General features: G+C 37.8%; 1 protein-coding gene across 2 annotated transcripts in view; it reads right to left on the bottom strand.

The window, feature by feature from the left end:
* LOC134855423 (uncharacterized) overlaps positions 1-19,392 on the bottom strand; it is a 103,194-nt gene extending 83,802 nt beyond the window's left edge. For both annotated transcript variants that reach the window (XM_063871971.1, XM_063871950.1), the window contains exon 1: positions 19,199-19,392. The gene's annotated coding sequence lies outside the window, so the exon portion shown is untranslated. The remainder of the gene's footprint in view (positions 1-19,198) is intronic.
* Positions 19,393-20,129: the final 737 nt, after the last annotated feature.

Below are 20,129 nucleotides of genomic sequence, written 5' to 3'. Positions count from 1 at the left end.
TTTGTACCTAGTAACGAATTGCCAAATCTATAATGAAATGATCCAACAGTTAAAGCACATGCGCATTTTGTGCCCAATAAAGAACCTCCGGGCCGCCTTTCCTAAAAAGAGGGGAAAAAGTTAAAGTGATCCGAAATTTACATCTCTTAAAAGAACATTGAATAATTTACAAAAACCGACCATTAATTTGAAAAAGCAAGAATTCAGGGCTCACATAAAGCTTCTTTTGTTGCAAAAACTTACAAGACTTTGAATTCTGAATTGAAGTTCAAAGTTTTTAAAGAAAATAGAAACTTACGCGCGACTCGAAGTTCTCAAATAGCTGATGGCTAAGAAAATACTGAAAATTGACAAAAATGTGGACAACTTAATATCAAAAATCAAATGTGAAAAAATGAGAAGATTGAAATTGTTATGACCAATTAGCTTGCTCATTTGAAGTTCAAAAATTTTATAGTGTAGAAAAATGCGCAGCGCTTTAGTAAATTGCGATACGCTTCCATTTCCTCGTTATAGAGTGGCCAAATTAGCAAATTTCACACACCCACAACTTTTATCGAAGGTAAATGCTTTTTTACAATTGAACTCAAGAAGACAATATTTTCAATGGTGTAAAAAAACCGTTCGTCAAAAAATTATTTCAATAGCCGAAATTTGACTGCATAAAAGCACCCCAAGCATAACGATTCCGCATTTCTTCAAAAATTGTATCAAAATTGTTTTAAGACTTTAACATATCTTAAAGCTTTTGAAATAGAAAGTTATCAGACTTTTATAATGATGTGTCAAACCTATAATATGTAAAAAGAGTTCAGGGTCTTCTAAGAATCTCACAAGATTTATACACAGTTTGAATCCCAGCGATAGTTTGTAGATATGCTGAATCATAGAAACATCAAGAACATAGATCATAGAAATACGATCAAGAACATAGGGTTGTTGTGCAAGTATCCTAAAATGAAAACCATATCTTAGAAAAAGCTGTGCTGTGGTGAAAGCAAAGCCTAGATTTTAGGCATGTTTGCCAGTCATAGGGCAATGGGCATATTGGACAACAGTTATCTTCAAAATATTTTTCTCAATTTTTCTGAATTTTCGGTTATTTAGTTTGCTGAAGTTTTCCTGAATCTGTGAATCCCAAAGTGGCGCTAACAAAACTTCTAAAATCTAATTTTATTAAGAAACTTTATTTTTTGGGGCTTGAATAAAAGTTTTGGAGCGTATCCTTTTTTGAAATCGGTTTTTCAACTTTCAAATGAACTTCTTGACCAAATTTTTTCAATGTCGTTTGGATCAAGACTTCAATGATTTTTTTAAATTATATCAATCGAGCCATTTGCATGAAAATTTTACGTACCTAATTTTGCGTGGAAAACAAATAAAGACAAGACTGCTCGTATCAGGGCGAAGCCCTGAATTTTCCGACTGCCTTTAGGTTTATGGAGCAGCAGTAATAACATTTAAAAAATTAAATGAAATAAAATAAAACGAAAATTTTTTTTTCTAAAATTTGAAATTTTTTATGAAAATCATCCCCCCACACGCCATATAAATTACAAAAAGAGAGATTTCGTTCCTTGTAACAAATCAATTATGGCAAATAAGCTTCGTTCAACCAATTTGGAACGATTTATAAGACGAATTAAATCTCCGCTTACGCGTTAATAGCGCGAATCATATCGAGCGTTAATTGTCCCAAATTGGTCAAAATGGCAACCTTTAAACCCTCATAACTTTACAAAAAATGATCACAGGTGAAAAATCTTTTCAAATTTAAGCTCAGGGCAACAATACCTTTTGAATGATATAAAAAAATTCCGTCAAAAAAGGCTAGTTAAAAAGTCGAAATTTGTCTGAAGAAAAAAAAAACCCACCCCGAGCACAAATATTCCGTCACTTTCGTATCTAAAGTCGGAACAACAAGACTGCTCGTATCAGGACGAAGCCCTGAATTTTCCGACTGCCTTTAAGGTTTATGAAGCAGCAGTAATAACATTTAAAAAATTAAATGAAATAAAATAAAACGAAAATTTTTTTTTCTAAAATTTGAAATTTTTAATGAAAATCATCCCCCCACACGCCATATAAATTACAAAAAGAGAGATTTCGTTCCTTGTAACAAATCAATTATGGCAAATAAGCTTCGTTCAACCAATTTGGAACGATTTATAAGACGAAATAAATCTCCGCTTACGCGTTAATAGCGCGAATCATATCGAGCGTTAATTGTCCCAAATTGGTCAAAATGGCAACCTTTAAACCCTCATGACTTTACGAAAAATGATCACAGGTGAAATATCTTTTCAAATTTAAGCTCAGGGCAACAATACCTTTTGAATGATATAAAAAATTCCGTCAAAAAAGGCTAGTTAAAAAGTCGAAATTTGTCTGAAGAAAAAAAAACCCACCCCGAGCCGAGCACAAATATTCCGTTACTTTCGTACCGAAAGTCGGAACAAAAATAACTAATAAACTAATTCACATCTTAAGACAAAAATTCCTCCTCATTTTCAATGATCGGACCAGGTAATGATTGGACTGTAAAAAGTTTACTAGTACACCTTCGGTTGTTTTCAAACCTATACCAATTCTGGTTTTGCATGTTTTTGGCTGATGAAATCTATTTAACTTTTTTGTTTTGAGGCTCTTTCTGTCGCTGATGAAAATAGTTTTACAAATATCAGCTAAGTCTCAGATGAAAAAAAAAACTAAACAAAAAATCATAATTCCAGTTTCACTAGTTTTTTTTCCGATCAAAGATTTTGAAAATAACTTTGAGCATTTTTTACTCTGAGAATCCGTAATGTGGTGACAATGGCAGATAACTTCATTTAAACCACGATTTGCGCATCAAACAGATGATAGGATGCAAAATGATTGAATTTATGCAAATCTTAAGCAAAAGTTTTTTTTTGGGGGGGGGGGCTTGGTTGATTAGGATTTGTAACTCATTTATTACAAAAAACTTCAAACAATTGGTCATCATGAAACGGCCATAACGAATTATTTTTCATTCAATAACTTATTTTTACCATTAATTATCGCAATTCCCCCAAGTTTTCAGCGTGAGAAAAATCATTTCCTTTTACTTTTCCTGACCTAGTCATAGTTTGAAGAAAAAGTTTGCAAAATCAGATTCTTTTTACTTTTTTGTATGTCTTACCATCGAAATGTATTAGGATTTTTCAAAATCTCTGGTAGTTTTTTTTGGCTGGTAAACTGGATACAGCTGGATACAACTTATAAGTATCAGTTTTTTTTTCGAAATTGTTTAATCCTGAAATCTGATGGAGTGTTTTTTCTTCTAATACAATTAGTTAACAGTGCCGAGTGAGTTTTAGGGAACAAAGATCGTAAAAGTATTCAATAAAAACGATTATTTTGATGTGAGACTTTAAAAGTGTGCATTTTGTTTTTTTTCCTGGCCCATAAAAATGAGCTATTTTTTTGGTACTATAAGTCCGCTAAATTATCTAAAAATTGTGAGCTTTTCCTTGGAAGTTTTTTATGAGAAAAAGGTGGCCTAAATAAGTCCAACCGCGGTTCTCTCAAATATGTTCTCTTTCAATTTTTGTTTTAGACATTTCACCGAACAGTCTGATATAAGAAATGTGACGAACAGCTGATATAGAAAATTCGAATCAGAACATAAAAACGTTTAAACTTGTAATACTCATCGTTCGGGTTTAAACTACAATATTTTTCTTGAGACGTACTTTCAGTCAGAGAAGAAACAACCAGTTCCTCCATCGAAGCTTACATTTTCGCTGCAAACTAGTTCACTTTTAGTAATTTGAACTACAGTAGTTTAGCGAAACTTCTAGTAAATTTTTTTTACAAATATAGCAGAAGGACACGTTCTTGAATGTAACTAGTTAACAATTTGCTGACCGTCCAAAAGAGTTTAAAAAATAAAGAGTCATAAAAAATTTGCAATCTATGTTTTTTTTAAATTTGTTTTAAATTTCACTAACAAGCTAAGATTGATTTAAAATGTTTCAAAAATAGACAACTCTATTTTTTAAATGGTCTTAATCAGTAGAAAAAGAAACGTAATTTTTTTGTTTACCAGCAAAAATTCTGTTCAGCTACAGTACTGTTCAATACTTTTAGTATTCAAAATAGCATGAGTTTATTACTTCGTAAGCTAAAGACTAAACATAACAGCTGCTTTTGTTTCTCGGATCATTTAAAGTAGCAAGCAGTTAATAAAGAGGCTGATGGTCTGAATCTCTACTTTTTGAAGATATTTTTGTAATGCAGAAAAAGAAGCAGCAGAAGAAGAAGAAGAAGAAGAAGAATAGAAAAGTAAACTTATCAAAGTTCATAAATCAAACATTAAATCAAACTCATATTATAGAAAACATAAATTAGGCACATATCGAACTTAATCGAAAAGGTTAAACAACGAGACCCGCTGATCAGCAAACTGCTTACTCTGATGATTGAGGGTTTGACAATCATGGTCGTGACTTTTCACAAATAAACCATGAGTCTATCTGAAAAATGTAATTCACTAGTTCATTGTTGTTCAAAATATATGATTGTTGATTTAATGTACAAAATTGGATGGTTTACTTCGAGTAATATTAAATGTTACAGGAATCGGACCAAACAGGAGTTGGGTACTTTTTCGAGCTGTAGCCAATAAATTTTTTTTTAGTTTTCTAGCTTTGTACACTAGGGTGGTTGATAAAGATAGCCTTTGCTAGATCTGCCGGTTTTCATTATTTCATTTATATATGATTCTATATACTGATTATTGATTCATCAAGGTACAAACTTAAGTTTATTAATATGGAGTTAGTTCGTAAAGGACACTAAAGGTATTTGGTTTTTAAGAAAAAAATCTCCTGAGCTGTTCCAACGTTTCATTAGAATTGTGGAAGTTCCACTTTGCCGTTTTTGCTGCTTGCGAATTGATCAAAAAATTAATTGTTATAAGAAATTCAGTTTTTGAACGAATCTGATCAATGAGCTAAGCAGAACTTTTGTGAGGATTTAATATTGAATCGCGCTTAACTTGTTCGCTGTTCATAACTATAAAAAGTTGTCCCTAAACCTAAACGTCAGCCAAATTTTGTTGTTCAGTGAAGAAAAAAGTTCCGACCCTAGAGGAACCAAACCTCAAACAGATCTTGATCTTTCGTTCTTTCGAGAAAAAATCGGGAAAATGAAAACTCTTCAGCGTAGACCTGTATGGTGGAAATAGGCTTGCGCTTTTAAAAACAGAAGAATGAAACAAACACATTTCTTGCATATTGTTTTTTTCTCAGTTTTTTGTTGTAGTTTGGAGGAGCACAGTGTATACACTTCATTTTTGTCAGTTTTTAGAGAAAAAAAAACAAAAGTTGTTAAAATCTGCAATAATTTTTTGCTTACATGCAATTAACGACCTCTTCATAGTCAACAAAATACGCTCCAAGATTCTTAGGTAATGTGAAGCATTAGCGGTATGAAAAAAATATACTAAACATTTAAGTGGTATTTTCAAGTTTTCTTGGCTGTGTTTCTCAAATTGGCCCAAAAAATTGGAGCAGTAGTTTTATATTATTGACTATGTTTCAAAGTAAATATGTAAGTCTTTAATTCGGTTGCAGTTGGTTTGCCTCGATCAGAAACTTCTTTACTTGTGTTAGGTTTCTAGGAGTCCAAATTTTTTGGTCTATTTTTGCGCAGATCGGTGGGCTTCAATTCTGTCGGTTTATTTTCCTTTAGCATTTTTTTCTAATAAATTATTTTGGAATTATAGGGGAAGGATTGAATTCTTTAAAAAAAAACTGTGCAAAATTTTAATCAACTTCCTAGAACATTTAAATAAAGTGAACAAAATTTCACAAAAAAATTTAAAAATTTTTCTGGTATTTTTTTTCGTTCTTTTTTCTCAATTCAAGTAGTGAAATTGGTTAAAACATTTGTTGTTTTTGATTGTACGATCGTCTGTAATAATAGCATCCTTTTCGATGGAGATTAATTAGTTCATTAGTATTTGCATATTGTGCGCGCCAATCTCCACACTTCGTAATAAAATCTCTTTTCAAACACTTGAATTAACGAGTATTTTATCGGGAAAATAACTCTGGAAATTTCGTAATATAATGATATTTTTAACAAACTTTTTTATTGTTATCGGTAACATCGGACACAAAAAACTGCATAACTCAAAGCAAGCTGCAAAAAATGGCCAGTATTTGTCCTTGAGACAAATTGCTCATTTTAAAGGTCAGCCTTAATCAAGGCTGAACCAAATTAGAGCGAAAAGACGGTTAAAATCGGTTTTGGGGGATCGAACCTGGTTACGGAGCATCCCATCAAGTTCGGTGCATATTCGAGTTCTAGAAAGGAAATGACCTAGTCGGGATTCGAACCGGCGCCGAACCCGCCGGGACGCACCATGTATACGCTTGGCTACTGTCCCTGTATGCATTTACTTTTATATGCATTTATACTATTGTTTTATATTTGCGCTGCAACATCCTCCACCCCTAAACAAGGAAGAACGGGAGCGAGCTTTACGGTCGGGCGGGTCAGTTCGCTCGTAACGGTCTTTATGTCGGCGGATCGCGCGCATCCGTCCTTGCCATAGTGCAGTCTTAGGATACGTGCGAGTGGATAATGTCCACGTGGAGTGTCAGGCTCTATGACCCAAACCAAGTCACCGGCTTTCAACTTAACGTCTGACTGGTTGTGCCACTTTGCCCTCCTATTGAGGGAAGGAACGTATTCCCGCATCCACCGTATCCATATTGCGTTAGCGTATGATTGCGCTCTGGCGAACCGCTTCTTATGGTCGAAGTTTTCTTCGAAACTTAGCGACGGGAAGCTAGCTGCGCTGTGACCGAGAATGAAGTGATTCGGGGTGAGTGCCTCTAGGTCGTGCGGATCGGAACTGACCGGAGTGATCGGTCTTGCGTTAAGTAATTGTTCAACTAGGCAGAGCGTTGTTCCTAGAACTTCCTCAGTTAATCTCCTGTTGCCTAATATGTCGTACAACACTCGCTTAACACTTCTCACTAGCCGCTCCCAGGCGCCACCGTGATGAGGGGCACTGGACGGGTTAAACTTCCACTTAATGCCTTTGTGGACGAAAACGGCCGGGGCGACTTTGTTCCAATTTTGGACACAGGATAGGAGCTCCTTTTGAGCACCAACAAAATTCGTGCCATTGTCAGAAAGAATGGTTTTGGGGGTACCTCGCCTTGCAATAAATCGCTCTACGCCCATGACGCAGGAACTAGTATCGAGAGATGGAACCAACTCGATGTGAACTGCTCGAGTCGTGAGGCAGGTAAATAGGAAACCCCCTTTTCTTTTCGGTACTTCGGCGTATTGGCACTTGAAACGGGCCAAAGTAATCAACACCTGTGTTGGAGAAGGGAGGCTGCTTGTAACCCAGTCTTTCAATCGGTTGGTCAGACATAATGGGCACAACTGTTTTTGCTTTGCGCTTACGGCATGTTATGCAAGTATTTTCGATGTTCCCAAGTAACCAGCGCAACTTCAGAACAATGTATTTCAACTGAACGACAGCACGCATGTAATCCAACCCCTGATGTGCATGTTGAAAGTGCATATGCCTAATCAACATATGAGCAACTCGGTGTCGACCATCCAGTATTATTGGATGTTTGCTATCAAATTCGGTATCAACAAGACGGCTGATACGTCCAGTTGAACGCAGGATACCAGCTGGGCCGATGAACGGAGAATATTTAGCAATCCGACTTTTCTTTGTTATCAGTTTATCGGACTGAAGTATTTTCACTTCGGCAGGAAATGATTCGGACTGAGCGAGATAAATGAGCTTCTGCTCGGCAATATCTAACTCGGACGGGTCGGTTATTTCAAGCGTTTTTGTACGGAAGTGTTTATGCGATGGTAGCACACGAAGCATAAACGCTAAAACACGTTTGTACTTTACAATTGAGCTGAATTTATCCCAATTCTTAAACAGACGGATCGCCGGCGCTTTCTCAGATGAAGCATCAACAACAAACGTAGATGCAGTCTCAAGGCATGTATCAATGTCACAGAGTGGGCCTTTTAATTGGATCTTTTTGATGACATCAGTGTTCGGCTTGAATGGCCAATCACATGTCCTCAATATACTAGGGCCTCTAACCCAGCTGCTTTCCTTGAGGGCTTCCGAAGAAATCCCTCGTGTGCCGGTATCAGCTGGGTTATCACCACTGAGTACATGATTCCATTGATCAATGGTGGTGGACTCCAAGATTTCACCAGTGCGGTTTCCAACAAACACAGGAAGTTTGTTGCACGAGTTAAGCCACTGGAGAACGGTGGTAGAATCAGTCCACATGAATACATTGCTTACTTTGAAAGTAAGCGCTTTCAAAATCTCTTCTTTGAGTCGAGTCGCAAGCAGAGCAGCCTGAAGCTCTAACTTGGGAATGGAGAGCATCTTCATAGGCGCTACACGGGCTTTCCCAAATACAAAAGCTAAGCTAAGTCGGGCTCGGAGAAACGATACGGCGCAAAAAACGTCCTGCGAACTATCACCGAACGTGTGAAGTTCACAGCGGTCGAACGGTTCGGTAAAGTAGCTACGAGGTATCGTCAGAGTACCTAATAGTGGAAGTCCTGAGTGCCAATCTAGAAATTGTTGTTTAATTTCCTCTGGGAGATCATCATCCCACTTTTGACCACTGATTCTCCATATGTCTTTTAGTAAAAGGCGCGCTTTCACAGTATATGGAGCTACCAGTCCTATTGGATCAAAAACTGAGGAAACAAAACTCAACACGGTGCGTTGAGTAATTGCTTTATCTAGTGGTCGATCAACAACTCTACTTACTACTAGGGTATCTTTTACATGATCCCACCTGAGACGAAGAACATGCGACGATTGGTCTGGACTCTTACAAATATCCTTAACTGACGGGTTGGACTCACGGTTGTCCGGATTAAGAGCGGTTGTAACTTCGGGTACATTGCTAACAAAATTTGTCAGGTTAAACCCACCTAATTTGAGCATTGCGACTAAGTCTTTACTTAGGCTAAGAGCGTCAGCGGTACTTTCGAACGAGTCAAGATAGTCGTCCATGTAAAACTTCTGGACAACGCCTGAAGCGGCTTCGGGGTATTCAGCTTGATTATCAGAAGCAGTTTTTTGTAGCGCGAAATTCGCACAAGTTGGCGAATCACGAGCGCCAAAAATATGACGGGTGTATTGGTGAACCACCACACTTGAAGTGGGGTCCTCCCGCCACAAAAAACGGAGAGACGGTTGATCTCGCGCAAGTACTCCAACTTGTAAGAACATACCTTCTATGTCCGCTGAGACGGCGTACTTGTGTTGACGGAACCTCAACAGTACAAAAATAAGATTTTGAAGGAGATCCGGGCCAACCAAGAGAGATCTATTTAAGGAAGTGCCATGAAATTTGGATGCTCCATTGAGCACACGGCGCACCTTGCCGGGTTTGTTCGGGTTCAAAACCGGATGGTGTGGAAGATACCACTCACGTTCGGCTCGTGAGCTGGGACCGTGCGGGTTGACGGTTATGACATATCCTTTACTTATATCTTCTCTGATTGTTTCGCTATACTTCTCGCGAAGTAACGGATCTTTATCTAATCTTTTCTCTAACGACTTTAATTGGGCTAATGAAGAATAATAATTGTTAGGCAAGCTAACATCATTATCACTCCACAGCATCGGTACAGTGTAACGCTCACCATCGTGAACGGTTTCAGTTTTTAGGATCGACAAAGCACGCCTGTCTGCGGCGGAACGGGCATCTACTTGCTTGAACGCACCATACGACTCTAACTCATACCAAGTTTTGATTTGGTCGGTCAGAGAAGTATCGTCCGTAACGCAGTTAAAGGAAGAAGAATTTAAGGATGAACGATGAGGAGACGGACCACTAATGACCCAACCTATCGGAAATCGGACGGCGCACGGTGAGTCAAGTTCATCTCCAAAGACATGTTCGAGGGGTCTTATCGCATGATAGAAGTCCTGTCCTATAACTATCTCAATCTCTTTGTAATTATACGCAGTCGTCTTTAACGGGGCTAGTTGCGGGTATTTGACCTGCAATTCGGAAACGTTTATAACATCGGGTCCTATATACATGTTGTGCTTAACGAAAGCGACAAACGAAAACGAAAATTCACTTTCATTGGGCTTTGCGGAAACTTTCAAGTGAACTCGTTGAGTTTTAGATACCTTGGCTGAGTTAAAACCATCGGTCGTAACATTTACGGGCGTGCCAACTAATTTCAGACGTTCAACGAGTGCCTCGGAAACCCAAGAATGAGTGGAACCGGTGTCACAAAGTGCTAGTGCATTCGAATTTTCCGAACCAGAGGACACATCTACCAACGCAACGGGAAGAATACCTTTTGCAGTTCCCTCACAAGGTTTAACACAAGCTGCGTTATTTGCAGAAGTAGTGTTTGTATTAGTTTGAGTCGATGGTGATCGGTCGGCCTCTTTGGGCGGGAAAACTTTCTCGGCTCCATGAAGAAGCACATTGTGAGTGCTCTCACAGTCCTGTTTTGGGCATTTTCTTGCCTTTTGGCACTTTCGGAAGGTATGGTTGCCTTGTAAACAAGAAAAACAGAGCTTTTGTTCTGCTACATATTTAGCCCTTTGTGTTGCGTTTTTCTCTTTGAACACGGAACAGTTCCAGAGTGCATGCTGCCCTTTGCATAGCGAGCATGGAGGAAACCTTGTCTTTTCTCTACTTTTCTCATCCTTAGAACTTACCTTAGTGTTACCTGCAAGCACTTTTGTAACTACTTTTTGTTTAACTGGCTGCTCGACTTTGACTAAAGATTTCAATCGCTCATGGCCTTCTGCCTTATTCTTAAGCCAATCGTTGAAGTCTAGCAATGTTAATCGCTGCCAATGTTGTCTAACAGTATGCATGGACCATGCCTCTTTTAGATTTGGAGGAAGCTTACTGACGGCTTGATTTAATAGGTTCACACTTTTCAAGTCGTCATTGAACGACAAAGATCTAAAAACAGCTACGAGCCCAGAAATCACCACAGAAAAACTTATAACATGGTCAGAGTTGTGCATCTTCAATGCGGGAAAATTCTTCAACTTATCCAAATGTGCACCAACTACAACATGAGGTTGCCCAAACTTTCTCTGGAGAGTTGCTAGAGCATCCTTATACAACACTCCACTGTAGCCGTATTCCGCAATTGCACTCTTGGCTTTGTCTTTAACGTGTGTTTTCAGATATTTGAGTTTTTCATCATCAGTTAGCATAGCCGAATCAACTGTTGCTTGGAACTGCCCGAACCATTCATACCAGTTAAGTGGTTCTCCATCAAACACTTCCAAGTTCAACTCCGGTAGACGGTCTTTGCGGCTATGCAGAATGATATCTGCTAACTCTCTCGCCGAGATGGGTTGTTCGCTATTAGGCACGTAAGACGGGCCCGTAGTGGGCGCAGGATATGTAGGTGGATAACCTTGATGCGCTGTTTCAACAACTGGATGAGTTTGCGGCTGGGTGTAATACACAGTCCCAAAACTTGTATAAGGAACTACGGTGTTTGGTGGAACAACAGGAGTTGTCACTGAGAAAACGTTTGAGGGCGGTGCGCAGTATTGAGGAACTGGCATCGTTTGCGCAGTCGCGGCAGGTCTCCACAAACTGCTATACGGGTTATAGTGTTCACTTGAGAAACTTGTTGGGTTGTTTGGAACATTTATAGGTTGATGGGATGGCGCTGCAGGTGCCTGATACCCAGTTGAAACGGGGCCGGAATGTGGCTGACTGACCGGAAGCAAAGAGGGAATAGGAACGGTTGACGGGACAAATGGTTGAACAATCCGAAGCGAAATGGGAATCGGAACGGTTAATGGAGGAACAAAAGGTTGACTCGCCGGAAGCGAAACTGGATTAGTAACGGTCGACACAGAAGGCGGTGCCACATTAATGGTGGGATTACCAAAGGGCATTGAAGCGGGAATGCTACCACTTGCTTGTGGTATCAGATTGTGATTTTGCGAAACTTCAGCATGAGGTGTTGAAGCTAAGTGTGGAGTAACAAAGTTTGAGCTGGAGGCAACGAACTGTGGTAAACTAGATGGGTTCTCGATTGAGTGCAATGACAGGCGCGATTGGACCAAACTTGATCTCTGAGCCTGAATTCGATTCCTATTGTGGCCTCCCGGTTCACTGTATGTGGTTTGACCAGCGTTGACGACGGCACCCCCGCTGACGACGGCACCAACCCCTTGCAAAACATCAGTAGCAATCAAAGTGGAACTCTCGACTACTGGATGACTTTGCTCGGAGCTTGCAACAACTTCGGCCTGCTCTTGCTCAGTGACAACGTTTTCTACCCATTGTTCAGTACGTTGTGGGTCAACATGTGTTACGCTAGCATTTCCTATCTTCTCACTTGCTGCAGAAAGCTCTTCTTCCAACTCGAATTCCTTTAACTCAATTTCAGCCAGCTTCTTGCGGTGTACCTCAGCTAGTTCTTCCAACTCTAAATTACCTTGCTGTTCTTTTATTTTATTTTGCTGCGCTTTCAACTTCAATGACACCTTTGCATGTCTCTCAAGTTCCTCCTGCTGCTTCTTCAAAACCAACAAATCTCGTCTCTTCTCAGTTGATGTTTTTGACTGCGCGACGGTATAGCGACTGGATTTATGCGAACCTGATTTATGATGTCGACTACTGTACCGCGACACCTTAGAGCGCGCATCTGCTTCATGTGAATCTTGTGGTTGTGTTGTTACGATCGTACTTAACGATTCTGCAACATTGTCAACCTCTGTTTCCTCAGGTTCAACGTTTAAGCCAGCTTTATATGATGCAGCTTTCTGTAAAACTGTATCGTTTCTTGATGTAACCGTATGAAGCCACATATCCTGCGCTGGTATCAATTTATCAGGATTTAGAAGCTAACTTAATCAATTCCTCATTTATTTCAACTGCAGTCTCTATCAGGCTCTAGCAATTCTGAATCTGAGTGTCAATCTTTGATGAGCGACTCTGACTTTCAATGTTCTCAATTATAATTTCATGGCACTTGTACAGTTCATTTTCAAGCTTGGTTCGCTTCGCAAATAACCTTTGAACCCTCTTCTGAAAGTTCTCATCCATGGCTCTAGGGTCTATACTTAACTCAAACTATACTTAATGGTTATCGGGCGTTTGCGGGGCGATTCGGAACGGTTTTCGGTGAGTAAAGTTGCCAATGGGGCTGGGGATTAAGAAAGTCGGTTGATATCAAACAACACACACGGAGTAAACCTGAGGATGAATAAAACCAACTTAACTTACTTAATATCACCTCCCTGACCACTTAGGATGATGTTACGGCGTACGAAATTTGTTGAACGGTCGTACGACGGTGCGTCACTACTAATCGGCTAGTAGCTCCACGAATTACCAAGAAGTTTGGGAATTAAGCAAGTCGGTTGAAAACCAACAACACACGCGGAGAAAACCTGAGGATGAAAGACAACAACTTAACTTGCTTAATTTTACCGTCCCGGACCACTTAGTCAGTCGTTGCGAAACGAATGTTTTGAAAAGCGAACGGATGCAAACAGGTATCAAGTCGTTGTAAACCTTAAGTTTACCAATGGGGTTGGAGAATCAGGCAAATCGGTTAAGTTCCAACAACACACGCGGAAAAAACTTGAGGATGAAAAAACTCAACTTAATTTGCCTGATATTTCGCTACCAGACCACTTACCATAAGGTTGGTGACATGTTACAGCACAGTTTCGCAGAGTTATGGGGACGTTTTGACGATTTTTTGGAAATTTCTTACTTTTTTCCCAAAATTTTTCGGAAAATTTTGGTCAGCAGGTTCGAGTCGTAAACCAACCCAAAAAACTAGTCTAGTACCCCTGGTCTATGATCCGATTTCTTGGATTTTCAATCCGTTCACAATTACCCAAAACTTTGTGGTATCGGGAAAATTACCACTTGTAGCTTGCGTTGAGTTGGGATACACAACAAGACACCGTATGTAATTTTATTGCACAAAAAAGTTTATAAAGATTACACTAGTCTTACAGTTTTTGACGGTTTTGGAGATTGGGCGGTCACCGGGAAAAAGCCAAAAACTTCGCGTGTCGAGAAAAACACAGCTCCACAGCTCCACTTTGACCACAGGCCTCTCTTCCACCAGTCTGCTCTTTCGCCAGACTGCTCTGTCGGTTATTTTGGCTAATCAAATTTCGGTCAATTCTGCTAACTGCTCACTATAACGACTTTCGGCTATTTGGACACTCGATCAACTGGACACTTGGCTAACTGGTCAATCGGCCAACTGGACAATCGGCCAACCGGACACTGGGGGGCCAACTGGAGACTCGAGACAATTAATATACTCGGCCAAATGCATTCGGGTCTTGTGTGAGGGAAAGATAGAAAGTGATGCACTCGGCCAACTGGTTGCTTAAAACTTTCGTATTTTTTTGCCAATGAGAATATGCCGACGACTTTCGAACTCGGCCAACCTTCGAATACGAGAAGGTGACGACTTTTGAACAGCTTTGACTGAGTCACTGAGTCTCTTGTCGTGAAGAGAAAGACCTCGGTCCCTTGTGTCGACTTCGTGAGAAAAGACTCGTGTCCCTTGTGGGGCGCCAAAAATGTGCGCGCCAATCTCCACACTTCGTAATAAAATCTCTTTTCAAACACTTGAATTAACGAGTATTTTATCGGGAAAATAACTCTGGAAATTTCGTAATATAATGATATTTTTAACAAACTTTTTTATTGTTATCGGTAACATCGGACACAAAAAACTGCATAACTCAAAGCAAGCTGCAAAAAATGGCCAGTATTTGTCCTTGAGACAAATTGCTCTTTTTAAAGGTCAGCCTTAATCAAGGCTGAACCAAATTAGAGCGAAAAGACGGTTAAAATCGGTTTTGGGGGGATCGAACCTGGTTACGGAGCATCCCATCAAGTTCGGTGCATATTCGAGTTCTAGAAAGGAAATGACCTAGTCGGGATTCGAACCGGCGCCGAACCCGCCGGGACGCACCATGTATACGCTTGGCTACTGTCGCATTTACTTTTATATGCTTTTATACTATTGTTTTATATTTGCGCTGCAACACATATTATTTTGTTCAGTTTTTTTGAGTTTTTCGATATTTGATTTTTGAAACTTTTTTATCATTAAATTTTAACACATAAATTTTTTTTTCTTTTAGGCATTTCATTTGAAAAATAAAGACCAACCAAGCCTGAAGTAAGTTTTTTTCAGTTTTATGTTGGTTAAAAAAGTTTTTTTTTTGGTTAATTTGTTTATCATTTTACTTTAATAGTATATATTTAATAGTATTAACTGGGATCGCGGTTTTTTAACCGTGATCCCAAGTTGTTTTCTCAATTTTTAATTTCAAAAATGTGTGGGGCGTTTGTTAAGTTTTATTGTTTTATTAGGGGTTCTATGTCGGTTGCATTTCATAAACGATGATAATAAAGATTGAGCTGATTATTTCTTTGAGATTGAATTGTTCTAAAGTGTTTACAGGTTTCAGTTGCATTTGTGATTTTAGCGTGATGAGAATCTAATTTCCTAACAAATAAAATTTTTACAACGCACTCGAAAAAATTTACGGATAACAACGCGTCGTGCGTTTTTTTTTTGGCGCGCACTCCCCCTTATAGATTAATAAATATTGAAGCCGAAGGCGCTTTTAGAAAAATTTTGGCTACAATGGATATCTCAAAATGGTACAAAGTGTGGACCTTTTGGGTCGGCAGGTGATTGAATTCCAGAGGGGGAGAGTCCTCCCCCCCCCCCCCCCCTAAATCCGCCCAAGAGTATGACTCAAAATTTGTCCCTACAATTTTATTCATTCATGTATTCAGATTTTTTTCAAAATTAGCCAGGCGAAATCCTTCTCTTTTCCACACTTAAAAAAACTCGCAAAACTTACGCTCAAAAAATGATTGTTGAAATTTTTTGAAATATTTCATAGTTTTAGTTTTTGACTAATTGGCAGTTGCCTTATAGAAGTAGTAACCAAACAATGTTGCTAGTATAGTTTTTTCAGATGCATCATAAAAAATATATCAAAATTACTTGATCTTTGCTTTTTACATGGGTTTTGCTTTCTACATGGGCTTTGTTTTTTGGTATAAGATCTTTTTGTTTCAATAATTTGTTCATCTGAAGAAGTCCAACGGCTTATATGACGTCAATCGGGGCTTTTGATCAATTGTATACATGAACTAACTTTTCGAAGAAAAATTCTTCAAATAAAAAGTGACTTCGTTTCCGTTGCAGTTTTTGAATTGTGAACTGTTACTCCCAATGTGTTATTGTTCCGACTTTCGATACGAAAGTAACGGAATATTTGTGCTCGGGGTGGGTTTTTTTTTCTTCGGACAAATTTCGACTTTTTAACTGGCCATTTTTGACGGAATTTTTTTATCGTTCTAAAAGTATTGTTGTCCTGAGCTTAAATTTGAAAAGATGTTTCGCCTGTGATTATTTTTCGTAAAGTTATGAGGGTTTAAAGATTATCATTTCGGGAATTTTGACCAATTTGGGACAATTAACGCGCGATATAATTCGCGCTATTAACGCGTAAGCGGAGATTTAATCCGTCTTATAAATCGTTCCAAATTGGTTGAACGAAGCTTATTTGCCATAATTGATTTGTTACAAGGAACGAAATCTATCTTTTTATACTTTATATGGCGTGTGGGGTGATGATTTTCATAAAAAAATTCAAAGACTAGAAAAAAAATTTTCCTATTTTTTTTTCATTTATTTTTTAATGCTATTACTGCTGCTCCATTAACCTTAAAAGGCAGTCGGAACATTCAGGGCTTCGCCCTGATACGAGCAGTCTTGTTTAATTATAAAATTCTGCTCCCAATAAATAGGTTCTTTAATTTATGTTAAAACTTTGGGAAAATTAATCAGGATTTTTGTCGATTGTGCTCACTAAACTGGTATAAAATTGATAAGAAGCTTTTTTATCCGGTTCAATTTTTTAGCCGTGATCCATTTTAAGTTATTGTTCCGACTTTCGGTACGAAAGTAACGGAATATTTGTGCTCGGGGTGGGTTTTTTTTTCTTCAGACAAATTTCGTTTTTTTAACTAGCCATTTTTGACGGAATTTTTTTATATTATTCAAAAAATATTGTTGTCCTGAGCTTAAATTTGAAACGATATTTCACTTGTGATCTTTTTTCGTAGAGTTATGAGGGTTTAAAGATTGCCATTTTGGTCATTTTGAGCAATTTGAGACAATTAACGCGCGATATAATTCGCGCTATTAACGCGCAAGCGGAGATTTAATCCGTCTTATAAATCGTTCCAAATTGGTTGAACGAAGCGTATTTGCAATAATTGATTTGTTACAAGGAACGAAATCTCTCTTTTTGTACTTTATATGGTGTGTGCGGGGATGATTTTCATAAAAAATTTCAAAGTTTAGAAAAAAAAATCCTTTTATTTTAATTCATTTAATTTTTTTATGCTATTACTGCTAATCCATAAAATTTAAAAGGCAGTCGGAACATTCAAGGCTTTGCCTTGATACGAGCAATCTTGTTTATATTTCATAGCTATAATCAAATAGTGTCATATGTTCAAATTTCAGTTTTACTTGGAGCTTCTTGTGGTTTAAGCTTCCAAACTGCAGCTAAGAAACTTTCACTACTGCCAAAAATATCAACTAATGTCAAAAATAGCAGAAAGAACAAGATTGCTGTCGTCAAGGCAAAACCATGAAAGTTCCCACTGCATTTTAGGTCTAAGAAGTATAAAACTAAAATATGAAAAAAAAATGAAAACTATTTTTTCAAATTTGAAATTTTTTTGTGAAAATCATCACCCCAAGCGTCATATAAAGTACAAAGTGGTTGACTTTACCCTTATTAACAAATCAATTATGGCAAATAAGGTTCCTATAACCAATTTGGAAAGATTTCTAAGACGGCTTTAATCTCCGCATACGCGTTAACAGCGCGAAATATATCGCGCGTTAATTGTCTCAAATTGGCCAAAATAGCAAATTTTAAACCCTCATAATTTATACAAAAAATGATGAAAGGTACAATATCTTTCAGAATTTAAGCTCGAGACAACAAAACCTTTTGAATGATTTTAAAAGTTCCGTCAAAAATGGCTAGTTACAACGTCAAAATTTGTCAAGCTTCGTTCAACCAATTAAGGAAAGATTTCTAAGACGGCTTTAATCTCCGCTTACGCGTTAATAGCGCGAAATATATCGCGCGTTAATTGTCTCAAATTGGCCAAAATGGCAATCTTTAAGCCCCCGTAACTTTACAAAAAAAGAAAAGATCACGGAGAAATATCTTTTCAAATTTAAGCTCAGTATAACAATACCCTCTTAATGATAAAAAAGTTTTGTCAAAAATGGCTAGTTAAAAAGTCGAAGTTTGTCTGAATAAAAAACCATTCCGAGCACAAATAATCCGTTACTTTCGTTACGAAAGTTGGAACAAAAACACCAATCAAGGGAAACGTTGATACCAAACCAGTCCAAGACATGGTGTTAAAATGTTGCTTATAAAGTGATTTGATTTTCAAATCTGGGCCTAATTATCATTCAATTACAACAATTTAATTGCTTTAGCTTGCTCTTCTGCTTGCTCCTTAAATTTTGCACCAAGCAAAAGCGCTTCTGATATCTTGGAGTTCTGTTTGGTGTATATCGTTGTGAAGAAGATCAACATTTGGCAGTTCAGTTTCCAAATTTTTTATCATCCACTTGAAAAACTTCAAGTAGATTCCAAAATGTTTAGTGGGACCAGGCGTTTTGGATGGGATTTATCAAAAACCATACTTCTAAACGAGTATGAAATCTTACATCAGAATATGTTTTCTAATAGGACTCTTACATCAAAAATCAATTTCTGCCTAAGCTTTTATAAGAACTTTTTCAAGACGAATGTATTCATTTAGATGGATTCTTGAAGGGTTATTAAAAAATTTTAAATTCCACTAACACACATGTATACGCAGTAAAAATTTGAAATAACAAAAAAAACATAAACAACGATTTGAGGGACTAATTATAGTTGAAAATATTTAATCAGGATTTGGTACGCACAATAAATGTCTAGGAATGATGTCTGATATAAACCAATTTTTTTTTTGATATAAAGTATGATTTCCTGAATGACCGGTCCGGGATTTTTATGTCTATGGCTATCAATAATCTACTAGCCAATGCTTTATCTTACCTGGAAAAATTTTCCTTAGTTGAACTCTTTGGTTCCATCGAATAAAACAAGGTAAGATTGAAAAATTAGGTATGCTTGAAAATGCACCTTGAAATGTTGAGAATACGATAACAAATCACGCTTCGTTTCTTCCGAATTTAATCTTTTCATTTTGTTTTGAGGCCATCAGTTGGAACAAATTATGTTAGAGAATTATCAACACCCTTCACTAGAAAACAAATAGTAGATTTTCTAGCCAATTTCCGCTTGAACGGTTCCAAACGGGACAAATTAGGCTTTTCAATTTACTGGCCCATATTTTGGAATCATTGAACTTGAATAGGAAACACGCGTCTTGACATCGGGCTTTTTCAGTTTCTTACCCAAAGCAATTAGCCTGTCCTTTTGCTGACCCCACAGAATATGATTCAGGTCCAAGAAAGGAACAAAGCTAGCCAAAAAAAATCTGACATGCTGAGAAAATTCGGCAACATAGATGTCACAGGCATAAGAAATTGCAACAAGGAAAATCAGGAATCTTAAAACGACTAAGAACTATTAAAACATTATCAATTTGTTCTTTTATTTAACTTTGGCTGTAATTTTTTTCGCTTTGGATCAAAATATTTTAACGCCTTGACAACTCTCACAATATGTCGCCTGTTTGCTTCACATTTGAGTTCAAGGAATCAACAAATGTTTCGATCAAGGAGTTTTTCATTAATTTGGAGAACTGTGTATTCGGGTGTGATTTAGTTTAGTTTGGTTTTTCTCTTTTCAGCCAAATTCAGGTACAATCATTAGGAAGCCAAACTGTGCACTTGATCGGCGCACATATTGGTGTCTGTAGGTAAATGGAAGAAGAAATAAGTCTTCAAACATGTTCCAAAATGTTTGCCGATTCCACTTACAAAAATTCCAGGGGTTTCGCGCACAAAATTGTCTAACGCAA

The sequence above is a fragment of the Symsagittifera roscoffensis genome, chromosome 1 (assembly GCF_963678635.1).
Source record: "Symsagittifera roscoffensis chromosome 1, txSymRosc1.1, whole genome shotgun sequence".
Classification (NCBI taxonomy): Eukaryota; Metazoa; Xenacoelomorpha; order Acoela; family Convolutidae; genus Symsagittifera; species Symsagittifera roscoffensis.
Note: the sequence above shows the minus strand (reverse complement) of the source record. Positions and strands in the feature narration are given on the sequence as shown.